We start from the raw sequence: 18,820 nt of genomic DNA on the forward strand, positions 1-18,820 counted from the left end.
GACATCCCTATTACCGATGAATTGTACTCCTAAATGGATTGAATAAATTATCATTTTCCGGAATAGAAATAGACAGGCAGAGGCTTCAAGAAGAATACTTGCTCCTGGTGGGGCTTGAACTCATAACCTTCGCATCGAATTAGTGTATACTGCTGTATAAGTACAACACGCTAACAGATTGCACCACAGGATCCATCAACAACACTCACTGATCACCATATTTTGCAGAAACTGGGATGTACGATATTCGAACCAAGTCAAACTCACTATTGAGGTACCTGGCTAGCTCAGTCGGTAGAGCATGAGACTCTTAATCGTGGGTTCGAGCCCCACGTTAGGTGATTATTTTCTCTGCCAAAGCACCAACTCACTTCGCAAACAACCATCCTCTTGGAATTTCGAGCAGGCTTGCCACCCTGCTTTGCTGGTGATACAGAAGGCTATGAATTTGTATTCTATCTCTACCTGCACTCTCACCTGTCATCTCAATGACATACCTATTACCGATGAATTGTACTCCTAAATGGATTGAATAAATTATCATTTTCCGGAATAGAAATAGACAGGCAGAGGCTTCAAGAAGAATACTTGCTCCTGGTGGGGCTTGAACTCATAACCTTGTCCTCTAATTGCTGTATACTGCTGTATAAGTACAACACGCTAACAGATTGCACCACAGGATCCATCAACAACACTCACTGATCACCATATTTTGCAGAAACTGGGATGTACGATATTCGAACCAAGTCAAACTCACTATTGAGGTACCTGGCTAGCTCAGTCGGTAGAGCATGAGACTCTTAATCTCAGGGTCGTGGGTTCGAGCCCCACGTTGGGTGTTTATTTTCTCTGCCAAAACACCAACTCACTTCGCAAACAACCATCCTCTTGGAATTTCGAGCAGGCTTGCCACCCTGCATTGCTGGTGATACAGAAGGCTATGAATTTGTATTCTATCTCTGCCTGCACTCTGACCTGTCATCTCAATGACATACCTATTACCGATGAATTGTACTCCTAAATGGATTGAATAAATTATCATTTTCCGGAATAGAAATAGACAGGCAGAGGCTTCAAGAAGAATACTTGCTCCTGGTGGGGCTTGAACTCATAACCTTCGCATCGAATTAGTGTAGTGTATACTGCTGTATAAGTACAACACGCTAACAGATTGCACCACAGGATCCATCAACAACACTCACTGATCACCATATTTTGCAGAAACTGGGATGTACGATATTCGAACCAAGTCAAAATCACTAATGGTTACCTGGCTAGCTCAGTCGGTAGAGCATGAGACTCTTAATCTCAGGGTCTTGGGTTCGAGCCCCACGTTGGGTGTTTATTTTCTCTGCCAAAGCACCAACTCACTTCGCAAACAACCATCCTCTTGGAATTTCGAGCAGGCTTGCCACCCTGCATTGCTGGTGATACAGAAGGCTATGAATTTGTATTCTATCTCTGCCTGCACTCTGACCTGTCATCTCAATGACATCCCTATTACCGATGAATTGTACTCCTAAATGGATTGAATAAATTATCATTTTCCGGAATAGAAATAGACAGGCAGAGGCTTCAAGAAGAATACTTGCTCCTGGTGGGGCTTGAACTCATAACCTTCGCATCGAATTAGTGTATACTGCTGTATAAGTACAACACGCTAACAGATTGCACCACAGGATCCATCAACAACACTCACTGATCACCATATTTTGCAGAAACTGGGATGTACGATATTCGAACCAAGTCAAATCACTACTGGTTACCTGGCTAGCTCAGTCGGTAGAGCATGAGACTCTTAATCTCAGGGTCGTGGGTTCGAGCCCCACGTTGGGTGTTATTTTCTCTGCCAAAACACCAACTCACTTCGCAAACAACCATCCTCTTGGAATTTCGAGCAGGCTTGCCACCCTGCATTGCTGGTGATACAGAACGCTATGAATTTGTATTCTATCTCTGCCTGCACTCTGACCTGTCATCTCAATGACATACCTATTACCGATGAATTGTACTCCTAAATGGATTGAATAAATTATCATTTTCCGGAATAGAAATAGACAGGCAGAGGCTTCAAGAAGAATACTTGCTCCTGGTGGGGCTTGAACTCATAACCTTCGCATCGAATTAGTGTATACTGCTGTATAAGTACAACACGCTAACAGATTGCACCACAGGATCCATCAACAACACTCACTGATCACCATATTTTGCAGAAACTGGGATGTACGATATTCGAACCAAGTCAAACTCACTATTGAGGTACCTGGCTAGCTCAGTCGGTAGAGCATGAGACTCTTAATCGTGGGTTCGAGCCCCACGTTAGGTGATTATTTTCTCTGCCAAAGCACCAACTCACTTCGCAAACAACCATCCTCTTGGAATTTCGAGCAGGCTTGCCACCCTGCTTTGCTGGTGATACAGAAGGCTATGAATTTGTATTCTATCTCTACCTGCACTCTCACCTGTCATCTCAATGACATACCTATTACCGATGAATTGTACTCCTAAATGGATTGAATAAATTATCATTTTCCGGAATAGAAATAGACAGGCAGAGGCTTCAAGAAGAATACTTGCTCCTGGTGGGGCTTGAACTCATAACCTTCGCATCGAATTAGTGTATACTGCTGTATAAGTACAACACGCTAACAGATTGCACCACAGGATCCATCAACAACACTCACTGATCACCATATTTTGCAGAAACTGGGATGTACGATATTCGAACCAAGTCAAATCACTATTGGTTACCTGGCTAGCTCAGTCGGTAGAGCATGAGACTCTTAATCTCAGGGTCGTGGGTTCGAGCCCCACGTTGGGTGATTATTTTCTCTGCCAAAACACCAACTCACTTCGCAAACAACCATCCTCTTGGAATTTCGAGCAGGCTTGCCACCCTGCATTGCTGGTGATACAGAAGGCTATGAATTTGTATTCTATCTCTGCCTGCACTCTGACCTGTCATCTCAATGACATACCTATTACCGATGAATTGTACTCCTAAATGGATTGAATAAATTATCATTTTCCGGAATAGAAATAGACAGGCAGAGGCTTCAAGAAGAATACTTGCTCCTGGTGGGGCTTGAACTCATAACCTTCGCATCGAATTAGTGTATACTGCTGTATAAGTACAACACGCTAACAGATTGCACCACAGGATCCATCAACAACACTCACTGATCACCATATTTTGCAGAAACTGGGATGTACGATATTCGAACCAAGTCAAACTCACTATTGAGGTACCTGGCTAGCTCAGTCGGTAGAGCATGAGACTCTTAATCTCAGGGTCGTGGGTTCGAGCCCCACGTTAGGTGATTATTTTCTCTGCCAAAGCACCAACTCACTTCGCAAACAACCATCCTCTTGGAATTTCGAGCAGGCTTGCCACCCTGCATTGCTGGTGATACAGAAGGCTATGAATTTGTATTCTATCTCTGCCTGCACTCTGACCTGTCATCTCAATGACATACCTATTACCGATGAATTGTACTCCTAAATGGATTGAATAAATTATCATTTTCCGGAATAGAAATAGACAGGCAGAGGCTTCAAGAAGAATACTTGCTCCTGGTGGGGCTTGAACTCATAACCTTCGCATCGAATTAGTGTATACTGCTGTATAAGTACAACACGCTAACAGATTGCACCACAGGATCCATCAACAACACTCACTGATCACCATATTTTGCAGAAACTGGGATGTACGATATTCGAACCAAGTCAAAATCACTATGGTTACCTGGCTAGCTCAGTCGGTAGAGCATGAGACTCTTAATCTCAGGGTCGTGGGTTCGAGCCCCACGTTGGGTGATTATTTTCTCTGCCAAAACACCAACTCACTTCGCAAACAACCATCCTCTTGGAATTTCGAGCAGGCTTGCCACCCTGCATTGCTGGTGATACAGAAGGCTATGAATTTGTATTCTATCTCTGCCTGCACTCTGACCTGTCATCTCAATGACATACCTATTACCGATGAATTGTACTCCTAAATGGATTGAATAAATTATCATTTTCCGGAATAGAAATAGACAGGCAGAGGCTTCAAGAAGAATACTTGCTCCTGGTGGGGCTTGAACTCATAACCTTCGCATCGAATTAGTGTATACTGCTGTATAAGTACAACACGCTAACAGATTGCACCACAGGATCCATCAACAACACTCACTGATCACCATATTTTGCAGAAACTGGGATGTACGATATTCGAACCAAGTCAAACTCACTATTGAGGTACCTGGCTAGCTCAGTCGGTAGAGCATGAGACTCTTAATCTCAGGGTCGTGGGTTCGAGCCCCACGTTAGGTGATTATTTTCTCTGCCAAGCACCAACTCACTTCGCAAACAACCATCCTCTTGGAATTTCGAGCAGGCTTGCCACCCTGCATTGCTGGTGATACAGAAGGCTATGAATTTGTATTCTATCTCTGCCTGCACTCTGACCTGTCATCTCAATGACATACCTATTACCGATGAATTGTACTCCTAAATGGATTGAATAAATTATCATTTTCCGGAATAGAAATAGACAGGCAGAGGCTTCAAGAAGAATACTTGCTCCTGGTGGGGCTTGAACTCATAACCTTGTCCTCTAATTGCTGTATACTGCTGTATAAGTACAACACGCTAACAGATTGCACCACAGGATCCATCAACAACACTCACTGATCACCATATTTTGCAGAAACTGGGATGTACGATATTCGAACCAAGTCAAACTCACTATTGAGGTACCTGGCTAGCTCAGTCGGTAGAGCATGAGACTCTTAATCTCAGGGTCGTGGGTTCGAGCCCCACGTTGGTGATTATTTTCTCTGCCAAAACACCAACTCACTTCGCAAACAACCATCCTCTTGGAATTTCGAGCAGGCTTGCCACCCTGCATTGCTGGTGATACAGAAGGCTATGAATTTGTATTCTATCTCTGCCTGCACTCTGACCTGTCATCTCAATGACATACCTATTACCGATGAATTGTACTCCTAAATGGATTGAATAAATTATCATTTTCCGGAATAGAAATAGACAGGCAGAGGCTTCAAGAAGAATACTTGCTCCTGGTGGGGCTTGAACTCATAACCTTCGCATCGAATTAGTGTATACTGCTGTATAAGTACAACACGCTAACAGATTGCACCACAGGATCCATCAACAACACTCACTGATCACCATATTTTGCAGAAACTGGGATGTACGATATTCGAACCAAGTCATAATCACTAATAGTTACCTGGCTAGCTCAGTCGGTAGAGCATGAGACTCTTAATCTCAGGGTCGTGGGTTCGAGCCCCACGTTAGGTGATTATTTTCTCTGCCGAAGCACCAACTCACTTCGCAAACAACCATCTGCTTGGAATTTCGAGCAGGCTTGCCACCCTGCACAGCTGGTGATCCAGAAGGCTATGAATTTGTATTCTATCTCTACCTGCACTCTCACCTGTCATCTCAATGACATACCTATTACCGATGAATTGTACTCCTAAATGGATTGAATAAATTATCATTTTCCGGAATAGAAATAGACAGGCAGAGGCTTCAAGAAGAATACTTGCTCCTGGTGGGGCTTGAACTCATAACCTTCGCATCGAATTAGTGTATACTGCTGTATAAGTACAACACGCTAACAGATTGCACCACAGGATCCATCAACAACACTCACTGATCACCATATTTTGCAGAAACTGGGATGTACGATATTCGAACCAAGTCATAATCACTAATGGTTACCTGGCTAGCTCAGTCGGTAGAGCATGAGACTCTTAATCTCAGGGTCGTGGGTTCGAGCCCCACGTTAGGTGATTATTTTCTCTGCCAAAGCACCAACTCACTTCGCAAACAACCATCCTCTTGGAATTTCGAGCAGGCTTGCCACCCTGCATTGCTGGTGATACAGAAGGCTATGAATTTGTATTCTATCTCTGCCTGCACTCTGACCTGTCATCTCAATGACATACCTATTACCGATGAATTGTACTCCTAAATGGATTGAATAAATTATCATTTTCCGGAATAGAAATAGACAGGCAGAGGCTTCAAGAAGAATACTTGCTCCTGGTGGGGCTTGAACTCATAACCTTCGCATCGAATTAGTGTATACTGCTGTATAAGTACAACACGCTAACAGATTGCACCACAGGATCCATCAACAACACTCACTGATCACCATATTTTGCAGAAACTGGGATGTACGATATTCGAACCAAGTCAAACTCACTATTGAGGTACCTGGCTAGCTCAGTCGGTAGAGCATGAGACTCTTAATCTCAGGGTCGTGGGTTCGAGCCCCACGTTAGGTGATTATTTTCTCTGCCAAAACACCAACTCACTTCGCAAACAACCATCCTCTTGGAATTTCGAGCAGGCTTGCCACCCTGCATTGCTGGTGATACAGAAGGCTATGAATTTGTATTCTATCTCTGCCTGCACTCTGACCTGTCATCTCAATGACATACCTATTACCGATGAATTGTACTCCTAAATGGATTGAATAAATTATCATTTTCCGGAATAGAAATAGACAGGCAGAGGCTTCAAGAAGAATACTTGCTCCTGGTGGGGCTTGAACTCATAACCTTCGCATCGAATTAGTGTATACTGCTGTATAAGTACAACACGCTAACAGATTGCACCACAGGATCCATCAACAACACTCACTGATCACCATATTTTGCAGAAACTGGGATGTACGATATTCGAACCAAGTCAAATCACTATTGAGTTACCTGGCTAGCTCAGTCGGTAGAGCATGAGACTCTTAATCTCAGGGTCGTGGGTTCGAGCCCCACGTTAGGTGATTATTTTCTCTGCCAAAGCACCAACTCACTTCGCAAACAACCATCCTCTTGGAATTTCGAGCAGGCTTGCCACCCTGCATTGCTGGTGATACAGAAGGCTATGAATTTGTATTCTATCTCTGCCTGCACTCTGACCTGTCATCTCAATGACATCCCTATTACCGATGAATTGTACTCCTAAATGGATTGAATAAATTATCATTTTCCGGAATAGAAATAGACAGGCAGAGGCTTCAAGAAGAATACTTGCTCCTGGTGGGGCTTGAACTCATAACCTTCGCATCGAATTAGTGTATACTGCTGTATAAGTACAACACGCTAACAGAGATTGCACCACAGGATCCATCAACAACACTCACTGATCACCATATTTTGCAGAAACTGGGATGTACGATATTCGAACCAAGTCAAATCACTATTGGTTACCTGGCTAGCTCAGTCGGTAGAGCATGAGACTCTTAATCTCAGGGTCGTGGGTTCGAGCCCCACGTTGGGTGATTATTTTCTCTGCCAAAACACCAACTCACTTCGCAAACAACCATCCTCTTGGAATTTCGAGCAGGCTTGCCACCCTGCATTGCTGGTGATACAGAAGGCTATGAATTTGTATTCTATCTCTGCCTGCACTCTGACCTGTCATCTCAATGACATACCTATTACCGATGAATTGTACTCCTAAATGGATTGAATAAATTATCATTTTCCGGAATAGAAATAGACAGGCAGAGGCTTCAAGAAGAATACTTGCTCCTGGTGGGGCTTGAACTCATAACCTTCGCATCGAATTAGTGTATACTGCTGTATAAGTACAACACGCTAACAGATTGCACCACAGGATCCATCAACAACACTCACTGATCACCATATTTTGCAGAAACTGGGATGTACGATATTCGAACCAAGTCAAACTCACTATTGAGGTACCTGGCTAGCTCAGTCGGTAGAGCATGAGACTCTTAATCTCAGGGTCGTGGGTTCGAGCCCCACGTTAGGTGTTTATTTTCTCTGCCAAAGCACCAACTCACTTCGCAAACAACCATCCTCTTGGAATTTCGAGCAGGCTTGCCACCCTGCATTGCTGGTGATACAGAAGGCTATGAATTTGTATTCTATCTCTGCCTGCACTCTGACCTGTCATCTCAATGACATACCTATTACCGATGAATTGTACTCCTAAATGGATTGAATAAATTATCATTTTCCGGAATAGAAATAGACAGGCAGAGGCTTCAAGAAGAATACTTGCTCCTGGTGGGGCTTGAACTCATAACCTTCGCATCGAATTAGTGTATACTGCTGTATAAGTACAACACGCTAACAGATTGCACCACAGGATCCATCAACAACACTCACTGATCACCATATTTTGCAGAAACTGGGATGTACGATATTCGAACCAAGTCAAATCACTATTGAGTTACCTGGCTAGCTCAGTCGGTAGAGCATGAGACTCTTAATCTCAGGGTCGTGGGTTCGAGCCCCACGTTAGGTGATTATTTTCTCTGCCAAAGCACCAACTCACTTCGCAAACAACCATCCTCTTGGAATTTCGAGCAGGCTTGCCACCCTGCATTGCTGGTGATACAGAAGGCTATGAATTTGTATTCTATCTCTGCCTGCACTCTGACCTGTCATCTCAATGACATACCTATTACCGATGAATTGTACTCCTAAATGGATTGAATAAATTATCATTTTCCGGAATAGAAATAGACAGGCAGAGGCTTCAAGAAGAATACTTGCTCCTGGTGGGGCTTGAACTCATAACCTTCGCATCGAATTAGTGTATACTGCTGTATAAGTACAACACGCTAACAGATTGCACCACAGGATCCATCAACAACACTCACTGATCACCATATTTTGCAGAAACTGGGATGTACGATATTCGAACCAAGTCAAAATCACTAATGGTTACCTGGCTAGCTCAGTCGGTAGAGCATGAGACTCTTAATCTCAGGGTCGTGGGTTCGAGCCCCACGTTGGATGATTATTTTCTCTGCCGAAGCACCAACTCACTTCGCAAACAACCATCCTCTTGGAATTTCGAGCAGGCTTGCCACCCTGCATTGCTGGTGATACAGAAGGCTATGAATTTGTATTCTATCTCTGCCTGCACTCTGACCTGTCATCTCAATGACATCCCTATTACCGATGAATTGTACTCCTAAATGGATTGAATAAATTATCATTTTCCGGAATAGAAATAGACAGGCAGAGGCTTCAAGAAGAATACTTGCTCCTGGTGGGGCTTGAACTCATAACCTTCGCATCGAATTAGTGTATACTGCTGTATAAGTACAACACGCTAACAGATTGCACCACAGGATCCATCAACAACACTCACTGATCACCATATTTTGCAGAAACTGGGATGTACGATATTCGAACCAAGTCAAACTCACTATTGAGGTACCTGGCTAGCTCAGTCGGTAGAGCATGAGACTCTTAATCTCAGGGTCGTGGGTTCGAGCCCCACGTTAGGTGATTATTTTCTCTGCCAAAACACCAACTCACTTCGCAAACAACCATCCTCTTGGAATTTCGAGCAGGCTTGCCACCCTGCATTGCTGGTGATACAGAAGGCTATGAATTTGTATTCTATCTCTGCCTGCACTCTGACCTGTCATCTCAATGACATACCTATTACCGATGAATTGTACTCCTAAATGGATTGAATAAATTATCATTTTCCGGAATAGAAATAGACAGGCAGAGGCTTCAAGAAGAATACTTGCTCCTGGTGGGGCTTGAACTCATAACCTTCGCATCGAATTAGTGTATACTGCTGTATAAGTACAACACGCTAACAGATTGCACCACAGATCCATCAACAACACTCACTGATCACCATATTTTGCAGAAACTGGGATGTACGATATTCGAACCAAGTCAAATCACTATTGTTACCTGGCTAGCTCAGTCGGTAGAGCATGAGACTCTTAATCTCAGGGTCGTGGGTTCGAGCCCCACGTTAGGTGATTATTTTCTCTGCCAAAGCACCAACTCACTTCGCAAACAACCATCCTCTTGGAATTTCGAGCAGGCTTGCCACCCTGCATTGCTGGTGATACAGAAGGCTATGAATTTGTATTCTATCTCTGCCTGCACTCTGACCTGTCATCTCAATGACATCCCTATTACCGATGAATTGTACTCCTAAATGGATTGAATAAATTATCATTTTCCGGAATAGAAATAGACAGGCAGAGGCTTCAAGAAGAATACTTGCTCCTGGTGGGGCTTGAACTCATAACCTTCGCATCGAATTAGTGTATACTGCTGTATAAGTACAACACGCTAACAGATTGCACCACAGGATCCATCAACAACACTCACTGATCACCATATTTTGCAGAAACTGGGATGTACGATATTCGAACCAAGTCAAAATCACTATTGGTTACCTGGCTAGCTCAGTCGGTAGAGCATGAGACTCTTAATCTCAGGGTCGTGGGTTCGAGCCCCACGTTGGGTGTTTATTTTCTCTGCCAAAGCACCAACTCACTTCGCAAACAACCATCCTCTTGGAATTTCGAGCAGGCTTGCCACCCTGCATTGCTGGTGATACAGAAGGCTATGAATTTGTATTCTATCTCTGCCTGCACTCTGACCTGTCATCTCAATGACATACCTATTACCGATGAATTGTACTCCTAAATGGATTGAATAAATTATCATTTTCCGGAATAGAAATAGACAGGCAGAGGCTTCAAGAAGAATACTTGCTCCTGGTGGGGCTTGAACTCATAACCTTCGCATCGAATTAGTGTATACTGCTGTATAAGTACAACACGCTAACAGATTGCACCACAGGATCCATCAACAACACTCACTGATCACCATATTTTGCAGAAACTGGGATGTACGATATTCGAACCAAGTCAAACTCACTATTGAGGTACCTGGCTAGCTCAGTCGGTAGAGCATGAGACTCTTAATCTCAGGGTCGTGGGTTCGAGCCCCACGTTAGGTGATTATTTTCTCTGCCAAAGCACCAACTCACTTCGCAAACAACCATCCTCTTGGAATTTCGAGCAGGCTTGCCACCCTGCATTGCTGGTGATACAGAAGGCTATGAATTTGTATTCTATCTCTGCCTGCACTCTGACCTGTCATCTCAATGACATACCTATTACCGATGAATTGTACTCCTAAATGGATTGAATAAATTATCATTTTCCGGAATAGAAATAGACAGGCAGAGGCTTCAAGAAGAATACTTGCTCCTGGTGGGGCTTGAACTCATAACCTTCGCATCGAATTAGTGTATACTGCTGTATAAGTACAACACGCTAACAGATTGCACCACAGGATACATGAACAACACTCACTGATCACCATATTTTGCAGAAACTGGGATGTACGATATTCGAACCAAGTCAAAATCACTATTGAGGTTACCTGGCTAGCTCAGTCGGTAGAGCATGAGACTCTTAATCTCAGGGTCGTGGGTTCGAGCCCCACGTTAGGTGATTATTTTCTCTGCCAAAGCACCAACTCACTTCGCAAACAACCATCCTCTTGGAATTTCGAGCAGGCTTGCCACCCTGCATTGCTGGTGATACAGAAGGCTATGAATTTGTATTCTATCTCTGCCTGCACTCTGACCTGTCATCTCAATGACATCCCTATTACCGATGAATTGTACTCCTAAATGGATTGAATAAATTATCATTTTCCGGAATAGAAATAGACAGGCAGAGGCTTCAAGAAGAATACTTGCTCCTGGTGGGGCTTGAACTCATAACCTTCGCATCGAATTAGTGTATACTGCTGTATAAGTACAACACGCTAACAGATTGCACCACAGGATCCATCAACAACACTCACTGATCACCATATTTTGCAGAAACTGGGATGTACGATATTCGAACCAAGTCAAACTCACTATTGAGTTACCTGGCTAGCTCAGTCGGTAGAGCATGAGACTCTTAATCTCAGGGTCGTGGGTTCGAGCCCCACGTTAGGTGATTATTTTCTCTGCCAAAGTACCAACTCACTTCGCAAACAACCATCCTCTTGGAATTTCGAGCAGGCTTGCCACCCTGCATTGCTGGTGATACAGAAGGCTATGAATTTGTATTCTATCTCTGCCTGCACTCTGACCTGTCATCTCAATGACATACCTATTACCGATGAATTGTACTCCTAAATGGATTGAATAAATTATCATTTTCCGGAATAGAAATAGACAGGCAGAGGCTTCAAGAAGAATACTTGCTCCTGGTGGGGCTTGAACTCATAACCTTCGCATCGAATTAGTGTATACTGCTGTATAAGTACAACACGCTAACAGATTGCACCACAGGATCCATCAACAACACTCACTGATCACCATATTTTGCAGAAACTGGGATGTACGATATTCGAACCAAGTCAAAATCACTATTGAGTTACCTGGCTAGCTCAGTCGGTAGAGCATGAGACTCTTAATCTCAGGGTCGTGGGTTCGAGCCCCACGTTAGGTGATTATTTTCTCTGCCAAAGCACCAACTCACTTCGCAAACAACCATCCTCTTGGAATTTCGAGCAGGCTTGCCACCCTGCATTGCTGGTGATACAGAAGGCTATGAATTTGTATTCTATCTCTGCCTGCACTCTGACCTGTCATCTCAATGACATCCTATTACCGATGAATTGTACTCCTAAATGGATTGAATAAATTATCATTTTCCGGAATAGAAATAGACAGGCAGAGGCTTCAAGAAGAATACTTGCTCCTGGTGGGGCTTGAACTCATAACCTTCGCATCGAATTAGTGTATACTGCTGTATAAGTACAACACGCTAACAGATTGCACCACAGGATCCATCAACACACTCACTGATCACCATATTTTGCAGAAACTGGGATGTACGATATTCGAACCAAGTCATAATCACTAATGGTTACCTGGCTAGCTCAGTCGGTAGAGCATGAGACTCTTAATCTCAGGGTCGTGGGTTCGAGCCCCACGTTAGGTGATTATTTTCTCTGCCAAAGCACCAACTCACTTCGCAAACAACCATCCTCTTGGAATTTCGAGCAGGCTTGCCACCCTGCATTGCTGGTGATACAGAAGGCTATGAATTTGTATTCTATCTCTGCCTGCACTCTGACCTGTCATCTCAATGACATACCTATTACCGATGAATTGTACTCCTAAATGGATTGAATAAATTATCATTTTCCGGAATAGAAATAGACAGGCAGAGGCTTCAAGAAGAATACTTGCTCCTGGTGGGGCTTGAACTCATAACCTTCGCATCGAATTAGTGTATACTGCTGTATAAGTACAACACGCTAACAGATTGCACCACAGGATCCATCAACAACACTCACTGATCACCATATTTTGCAGAAACTGGGATGTACGATATTCGAACCAAGTCAAACTCACTATTGAGGTACCTGGCTAGCTCAGTCGGTAGAGCATGAGACTCTTAATCTCAGGGTCGTGGGTTCGAGCCCCACGTTAGGTGATTATTTTCTCTGCCAAAGCACCAACTCACTTCGCAAACAACCATCCTCTTGGAATTTCGAGCAGGCTTGCCACCCTGCATTGCTGGTGATACAGAAGGCTATGAATTTGTATTCTATCTCTGCCTGCACTCTGACCTGTCATCTCAATGACATACCTATTACCGATGAATTGTACTCCTAAATGGATTGAATAAATTATCATTTTCCGGAATAGAAATAGACAGGCAGAGGCTTCAAGAAGAATACTTGCTCCTGGTGGGGCTTGAACTCATAACCTTCGCATCGAATTAGTGTATACTGCTGTATAAGTACAACACGCTAACAGATTGCACCACAGGATCCATCAACAACACTCACTGATCACCATATTTTGCAGAAACTGGGATGTACGATATTCGAACCAAGTCATAATCACTATTGGTTACCTGGCTAGCTCAGTCGGTAGAGCATGAGACTCTTAATCTCAGGGTCGTGGGTTCGAGCCCCACGTTAGGTGATTATTTTCTCTGCCAAAACACCAACTCACTTCGCAAACAACCATCCTCTTGGAATTTCGAGCAGGCTTGCCACCCTGCATTGCTGGTGATACAGAAGGCTATGAATTTGTATTCTATCTCTGCCTGCACTCTGACCTGTCATCTCAATGACATACCTATTACCGATGAATTGTACTCCTAAATGGATTGAATAAATTATCATTTTCCGGAATAGAAATAGACAGGCAGAGGCTTCAAGAAGAATACTTGCTCCTGGTGGGGCTTGAACTCATAACCTTCGCATCGAATTAGTGTATACTGCTGTATAAGTACAACACGCTAACAGATTGCACCACAGGATCCATCAACAACACTCACTGATCACCATATTTTGCAGAAACTGGGATGTACGATATTCGAACCAAGTCATAATCACTAATGGTTACCTGGCTAGCTCAGTCGGTAGAGCATGAGACTCTTAATCTCAGGGTCGTGGGTTCGAGCCCCACGTTAGGTGATTATTTTCTCTGCCAAAGCACCAACTCACTTCGCAAACAACCATCCTCTTGGAATTTCGAGCAGGCTTGCCACCCTGCATTGCTGGTGATACAGAAGGCTATGAATTTGTATTCTATCTCTGCCTGCACTCTGACCTGTCATCTCAATGACATCCCTATTACCGATGAATTGTACTCCTAAATGGATTGAATAAATTATCATTTTCCGGAATAGAAATAGACAGGCAGAGGCTTCAAGAAGAATACTTGCTCCTGGTGGGGCTTGAACTCATAACCTTCGCATCGAATTAGTGTATACTGCTGTATAAGTACAACACGCTAACAGATTGCACCACAGGATCCATCAACAACACTCACTGATCACCATATTTTGCAGAAACTGGGATGTACGATATTCGAACCAAGTCAAACTCACTATTGAGGTACCTGGCTAGCTCAGTCGGTAGAGCATGAGACTCTTAATCTCAGGGTCGTGGGTTCGAGCCCCACGTTGGGTGTTTATTTTCTCTGCCAAAACACCAACTCACTTCGCAAACAACCATCCTCTTGGAATTTCGAGCAGGCTTGCCACCCTGCATTGCTGGTGATACAGAAGGCTATGAATTTGTATTCTATCTCTGCCTGCACTCTGACCTGTCATCTCAATGACATACCTATTACCGATGAATTGTACTCCTAAATGGATTGAATAAATTATCATTTTCCGGAATAGAAATAGACAGGCAGAGGCTTCAAGAAGAATACTTGCTCCTGGTGGGGCTTGAACTCATAACCTTCGCATCGAATTAGTGTATACTGCTGTATAAGTACAACACGCTAACAGATTGCACCACAGGATCCATCAACAACACTCACTGATCACCATATTTTGCAGAAACTGGGATGTACGATATTCGAACCAAGTCATAATCACTAATAGTTACCTGGCTAGCTCAGTCGGTAGAGCATGAGACTCTTAATCTCAGGGTCGTGGGTTCGAGCCCCACGTTAGGTGATTATTTTCTCTGCCGAAGCACCAACTCACTTCGCAAACAACCATCCTCTTGGAATTTCGAGCAGGCTTGCCACCCTGCATTGCTGGTGATACAGAAGGCTATGAATTTGTATTCTATCTCTGCCTGCACTCTGACCTGTCATCTCAATGACATACCTATTACCGATGAATTGTACTCCTAAATGGATTGAATAAATTATCATTTTCCGGAATAGAAATAGACAGGCAGAGGCTTCAAGAAGAATACTTGCTCCTGGTGGGGCTTGAACTCATAACCTTCGCATCGAATTAGTGTATACTGCTGTATAAGTACAACACGCTAACAGATTGCACCACAGGATCCATCAACAACACTCACTGATCACATATTTTGCAGAAACTGGGATGTACGATATTCGAACCAAGTCAAATCACTATTGGTTACCTGGCTAGCTCAGTCGGTAGAGCATGAGACTCTTAATCTCAGGGTCGTGGGTTCGAGCCCCACGTTGGGTGATTATTTTCTCTGCCAAAACACCAACTCACTTCGCAAACAACCATCCTCTTGGAATTTCGAGCAGGCTTGCCACCCTGCATTGCTGGTGATACAGAAGGCTATGAATTTGTATTCTATCTCTGCCTGCACTCTGACCTGTCATCTCAATGACATACCTATTACCGATGAATTGTACTCCTAAATGGATTGAATAAATTATCATTTTCCGGAATAGAAATAGACAGGCAGAGGCTTCAAGAAGAATACTTGCTCCTGGTGGGGCTTGAACTCATAACCTTCGCATCGAATTAGTGTATACTGCTGTATAAGTACAACACGCTAACAGATTGCACCACAGGATCCATCAACAACACTCACTGATCACCATATTTTGCAGAAACTGGGATGTACGATATTCGAACCAAGTCAAATCACTAATGAGTTACCTGGCTAGCTCAGTCGGTAGAGCATGAGACTCTTAATCTCAGGGTCGTGGGTTCGAGCCCCACGTTAGGTGATTATTTTCTCTGCCAAGCACCAACTCACTTCGCAAACAACCATCCTCTTGGAATTTCGAGCAGGCTTGCCACCCTGCATTGCTGGTGATACAGAAGGCTATGAATTTGTATTCTATCTCTGCCTGCACTCTGACCTGTCATCTCAATGACATACCTATTACCGATGAATTGTACTCCTAAATGGATTGAATAAATTATCATTTTCCGGAATAGAAATAGACAGGCAGAGGCTTCAAGAAGAATACTTGCTCCTGGTGGGGCTTGAACTCATAACCTTCGCATCGAATTAGTGTATACTGCTGTATAAGTACAACACGCTAACAGATTGCACCACAGGATCCATCAACAACACTCACTGATCACCATATTTTGCAGAAACTGGGATGTACGATATTCGAACCAAGTCAAAGTCACTAATGGTTACCTGGCTAGCTCAGTCGGTAGAGCATGAGACTCTTAATCTCAGGGTCTTGGGTTCGAGCCCCACGTTGGGTGATTATTTTCTCTGCCAAAGCACCAACTCACTTCGCAAACAACCATCCTCTTGGAATTTCGAGCAGGCTTGCCACCCTGCATTGCTGGTGATACAGAAGGCTATGAATTTGTATTCTATCTCTGCCTGCACTCTGACCTGTCATCTCAATGACATCCCTATTACCGATGAATTGTACTCCTAAATGGATTGAATAAATTATCATTTTCCGGAATAGAAATAGACAGGCAGAGGCTTCAAGAAGAATACTTGCTCCTGGTGGGGCTTGAACTCATAACCTTCGCATCGAATTAGTGTATACTGCTGTATAAGTACAACACGCTAACAGATTGCACCACAGGATCCATCAACAACACTCACTGATCACCATATTTTGCAGAAACTGGGATGTACGATATTCGAACCAAGTCAAATCACTACTGGTTACCTGGCTAGCTCAGTCGGTAGAGCATGAGACTCTTAATCTCAGGGTCGTGGGTTCGAGCCCCACGTTGGGTGTTATTTTCTCTGCCAAAACACCAACTCACTTCGCAAACAACCATCCTCTTGGAATTTCGAGCAGGCTTGCCACCCTGCATTGCTGGTGATACAGAAGGCTATGAATTTGTATTCTATCTCTGCCTGCACTCTGACCTGTCATCTCAATGACATACCTATTACCGATGAATTGTACTCCTAAATGGATTGAATAAATTATCATTTTCCGGAATAGAAATAGACAGGCAGAGGCTTCAAGAAGAATACTTGCTCCTGGTGGGGCTTGAACTCATAACCTTCGCATCGAATTAGTGTATACTGCTGTATAAGTACAACACGCTAACAGATTGCACCACAGGATCCATCAACAACACTCACTGATCACCATATTTTGCAGAAACTGGGATGTACGATATTCGAACCAAGTCAAACTCACTATTGAGGTACCTGGCTAGCTCAGTCGGTAGAGCATGAGACTCTTAATCTCAGGGTCGTGGGTTCGAGCCCCACGTTAGGTGATTATTTTCTCTGCCGAAGCACCAACTCAATTCGCAAACAACCATCCTCTTGGAATTTCGAGCAGGCTTGACACCCTGCTTTGCTGGTGATACAGAAGGCTATGAATTTGTATTCTATCTCTGCCTGCACTCTGACCTGTCATCTCAATGACATACCTATTACCGATGAATTGTACTCCTAAATGGATTGAATAAATTATCATTTTCCGGAATAGAAATAGACAGGCAGAGGCTTCAAGAAGAATACTTGCTCCTGGTGGGGCTTGAACTCATAACCTTCGCATCGAATTAGTGTATACTGCTGTATAAGTACAACACGCTAACAGATTGCACCACAGGATCCATCAACAACACTCACTGATCACCATATTTTGCAGAAACTGGGATGTACGATATTCGAACCAAGTCATAATCACTAATGGTTACCTGGCTAGCTCAGTCGGTAGAGCATGAGACTCTTAATCTCAGGGTCGTGGGTTCGAGCCCCACGTTGGGTGTTTATTTTCTCTGCCAAAGCACCAACTCACTTCGCAAACAACCATCCTCTTGGAATTTCGAGCAGGCTTGCCACCCTGCATTGCTGGTGATACAGAAGGCTATGAATTTGTATTCTATCTCTGCCTGCACTCTGACCTGTCATCTCAATGACATCCCTATTACCGATGAATTGTACTCCTAAATGGATTGAATAAATTATCATTTTCCGGAATAGAAATAGACAGGCAGAGGCTTCAAGAAGAATACTTGCTCCTGGTGGGGCTTGAACTCATAACCTTCGCATCGAATTAGTGTATACTGCTGTATAAGTACAACACGCTAACAGATTGCACCACAGGATCCATCAACAACACTCACTGATCACCATATTTTGCAGAAACTGGGATGTACGATATTCGAACCAAGTCAAATCACTATTGAGTTACCTGGCTAGCTCAGTCGGTAGAGCATGAGACTCTTAATCTCAGGGTCGTGGGTTCGAGCCCCACGTTAGGTGATTATTTTCTCTGCCAAAGCACCAACTCACTTCGCAAACAACCATCCTCTTGGAATTTCGAGCAGGCTTGCCACCCTGCATTGCTGGTGATA

General features: G+C 43.6%; 32 non-coding genes across 32 annotated transcripts; all 32 read left to right on the forward strand.

Annotated features, from left to right (window-relative positions):
- The first annotated feature begins 766 nt into the window (after nt 1-766).
- On the forward strand, nt 767-839 carry trnak-cuu. Its single transcript has one exon. It is a non-coding gene; the product is annotated as a tRNA-Lys (tRNA).
- Nucleotides 840-1,764: 925 nt separating this feature from the next.
- On the forward strand, nt 1,765-1,837 carry trnak-cuu. Its single transcript has one exon. It is a non-coding gene; the product is annotated as a tRNA-Lys (tRNA).
- A 912-nt stretch (nt 1,838-2,749) lies between these two features.
- On the forward strand, nt 2,750-2,822 carry trnak-cuu. The gene has a single exon. It is a non-coding gene; the product is annotated as a tRNA-Lys (tRNA).
- Nucleotides 2,823-3,247: 425 nt separating this feature from the next.
- Nucleotides 3,248-3,320, forward strand: trnak-cuu. The gene has a single exon. It is a non-coding gene; the product is annotated as a tRNA-Lys (tRNA).
- A 423-nt stretch (nt 3,321-3,743) lies between these two features.
- On the forward strand, nt 3,744-3,816 carry trnak-cuu. The gene has a single exon. It is a non-coding gene; the product is annotated as a tRNA-Lys (tRNA).
- A 425-nt stretch (nt 3,817-4,241) lies between these two features.
- trnak-cuu lies at nt 4,242-4,314 on the forward strand. Its single transcript has one exon. It is a non-coding gene; the product is annotated as a tRNA-Lys (tRNA).
- Nucleotides 4,315-5,234: 920 nt separating this feature from the next.
- trnak-cuu lies at nt 5,235-5,307 on the forward strand. Its single transcript has one exon. It is a non-coding gene; the product is annotated as a tRNA-Lys (tRNA).
- A 424-nt stretch (nt 5,308-5,731) lies between these two features.
- On the forward strand, nt 5,732-5,804 carry trnak-cuu. The gene has a single exon. It is a non-coding gene; the product is annotated as a tRNA-Lys (tRNA).
- Nucleotides 5,805-6,229: 425 nt separating this feature from the next.
- trnak-cuu lies at nt 6,230-6,302 on the forward strand. The gene has a single exon. It is a non-coding gene; the product is annotated as a tRNA-Lys (tRNA).
- Nucleotides 6,303-6,726: 424 nt separating this feature from the next.
- On the forward strand, nt 6,727-6,799 carry trnak-cuu. Its single transcript has one exon. It is a non-coding gene; the product is annotated as a tRNA-Lys (tRNA).
- A 425-nt stretch (nt 6,800-7,224) lies between these two features.
- Nucleotides 7,225-7,297, forward strand: trnak-cuu. Its single transcript has one exon. It is a non-coding gene; the product is annotated as a tRNA-Lys (tRNA).
- A 425-nt stretch (nt 7,298-7,722) lies between these two features.
- Nucleotides 7,723-7,795, forward strand: trnak-cuu. The gene has a single exon. It is a non-coding gene; the product is annotated as a tRNA-Lys (tRNA).
- A 424-nt stretch (nt 7,796-8,219) lies between these two features.
- trnak-cuu lies at nt 8,220-8,292 on the forward strand. Its single transcript has one exon. It is a non-coding gene; the product is annotated as a tRNA-Lys (tRNA).
- A 922-nt stretch (nt 8,293-9,214) lies between these two features.
- trnak-cuu lies at nt 9,215-9,287 on the forward strand. Its single transcript has one exon. It is a non-coding gene; the product is annotated as a tRNA-Lys (tRNA).
- A 421-nt stretch (nt 9,288-9,708) lies between these two features.
- Nucleotides 9,709-9,781, forward strand: trnak-cuu. The gene has a single exon. It is a non-coding gene; the product is annotated as a tRNA-Lys (tRNA).
- A 424-nt stretch (nt 9,782-10,205) lies between these two features.
- trnak-cuu lies at nt 10,206-10,278 on the forward strand. Its single transcript has one exon. It is a non-coding gene; the product is annotated as a tRNA-Lys (tRNA).
- A 425-nt stretch (nt 10,279-10,703) lies between these two features.
- trnak-cuu lies at nt 10,704-10,776 on the forward strand. Its single transcript has one exon. It is a non-coding gene; the product is annotated as a tRNA-Lys (tRNA).
- Nucleotides 10,777-11,202: 426 nt separating this feature from the next.
- trnak-cuu lies at nt 11,203-11,275 on the forward strand. The gene has a single exon. It is a non-coding gene; the product is annotated as a tRNA-Lys (tRNA).
- Nucleotides 11,276-11,700: 425 nt separating this feature from the next.
- trnak-cuu lies at nt 11,701-11,773 on the forward strand. Its single transcript has one exon. It is a non-coding gene; the product is annotated as a tRNA-Lys (tRNA).
- Nucleotides 11,774-12,198: 425 nt separating this feature from the next.
- On the forward strand, nt 12,199-12,271 carry trnak-cuu. Its single transcript has one exon. It is a non-coding gene; the product is annotated as a tRNA-Lys (tRNA).
- Nucleotides 12,272-12,693: 422 nt separating this feature from the next.
- On the forward strand, nt 12,694-12,766 carry trnak-cuu. Its single transcript has one exon. It is a non-coding gene; the product is annotated as a tRNA-Lys (tRNA).
- A 425-nt stretch (nt 12,767-13,191) lies between these two features.
- Nucleotides 13,192-13,264, forward strand: trnak-cuu. Its single transcript has one exon. It is a non-coding gene; the product is annotated as a tRNA-Lys (tRNA).
- Nucleotides 13,265-13,688: 424 nt separating this feature from the next.
- trnak-cuu lies at nt 13,689-13,761 on the forward strand. The gene has a single exon. It is a non-coding gene; the product is annotated as a tRNA-Lys (tRNA).
- A 424-nt stretch (nt 13,762-14,185) lies between these two features.
- Nucleotides 14,186-14,258, forward strand: trnak-cuu. Its single transcript has one exon. It is a non-coding gene; the product is annotated as a tRNA-Lys (tRNA).
- A 425-nt stretch (nt 14,259-14,683) lies between these two features.
- trnak-cuu lies at nt 14,684-14,756 on the forward strand. Its single transcript has one exon. It is a non-coding gene; the product is annotated as a tRNA-Lys (tRNA).
- Nucleotides 14,757-15,180: 424 nt separating this feature from the next.
- On the forward strand, nt 15,181-15,253 carry trnak-cuu. Its single transcript has one exon. It is a non-coding gene; the product is annotated as a tRNA-Lys (tRNA).
- A 422-nt stretch (nt 15,254-15,675) lies between these two features.
- On the forward strand, nt 15,676-15,748 carry trnak-cuu. Its single transcript has one exon. It is a non-coding gene; the product is annotated as a tRNA-Lys (tRNA).
- A 424-nt stretch (nt 15,749-16,172) lies between these two features.
- trnak-cuu lies at nt 16,173-16,245 on the forward strand. The gene has a single exon. It is a non-coding gene; the product is annotated as a tRNA-Lys (tRNA).
- Nucleotides 16,246-17,164: 919 nt separating this feature from the next.
- On the forward strand, nt 17,165-17,237 carry trnak-cuu. Its single transcript has one exon. It is a non-coding gene; the product is annotated as a tRNA-Lys (tRNA).
- A 424-nt stretch (nt 17,238-17,661) lies between these two features.
- On the forward strand, nt 17,662-17,734 carry trnak-cuu. The gene has a single exon. It is a non-coding gene; the product is annotated as a tRNA-Lys (tRNA).
- A 424-nt stretch (nt 17,735-18,158) lies between these two features.
- On the forward strand, nt 18,159-18,231 carry trnak-cuu. Its single transcript has one exon. It is a non-coding gene; the product is annotated as a tRNA-Lys (tRNA).
- Nucleotides 18,232-18,655: 424 nt separating this feature from the next.
- trnak-cuu lies at nt 18,656-18,728 on the forward strand. Its single transcript has one exon. It is a non-coding gene; the product is annotated as a tRNA-Lys (tRNA).
- The last annotated feature ends 92 nt before the right edge of the window (nt 18,729-18,820 follow it).

Source organism: Oncorhynchus gorbuscha, unplaced genomic scaffold (genome assembly GCF_021184085.1).
Source record: "Oncorhynchus gorbuscha isolate QuinsamMale2020 ecotype Even-year unplaced genomic scaffold, OgorEven_v1.0 Un_scaffold_1482, whole genome shotgun sequence".
NCBI lineage: Eukaryota > Metazoa > Chordata > Actinopteri > Salmoniformes > Salmonidae > Oncorhynchus > Oncorhynchus gorbuscha.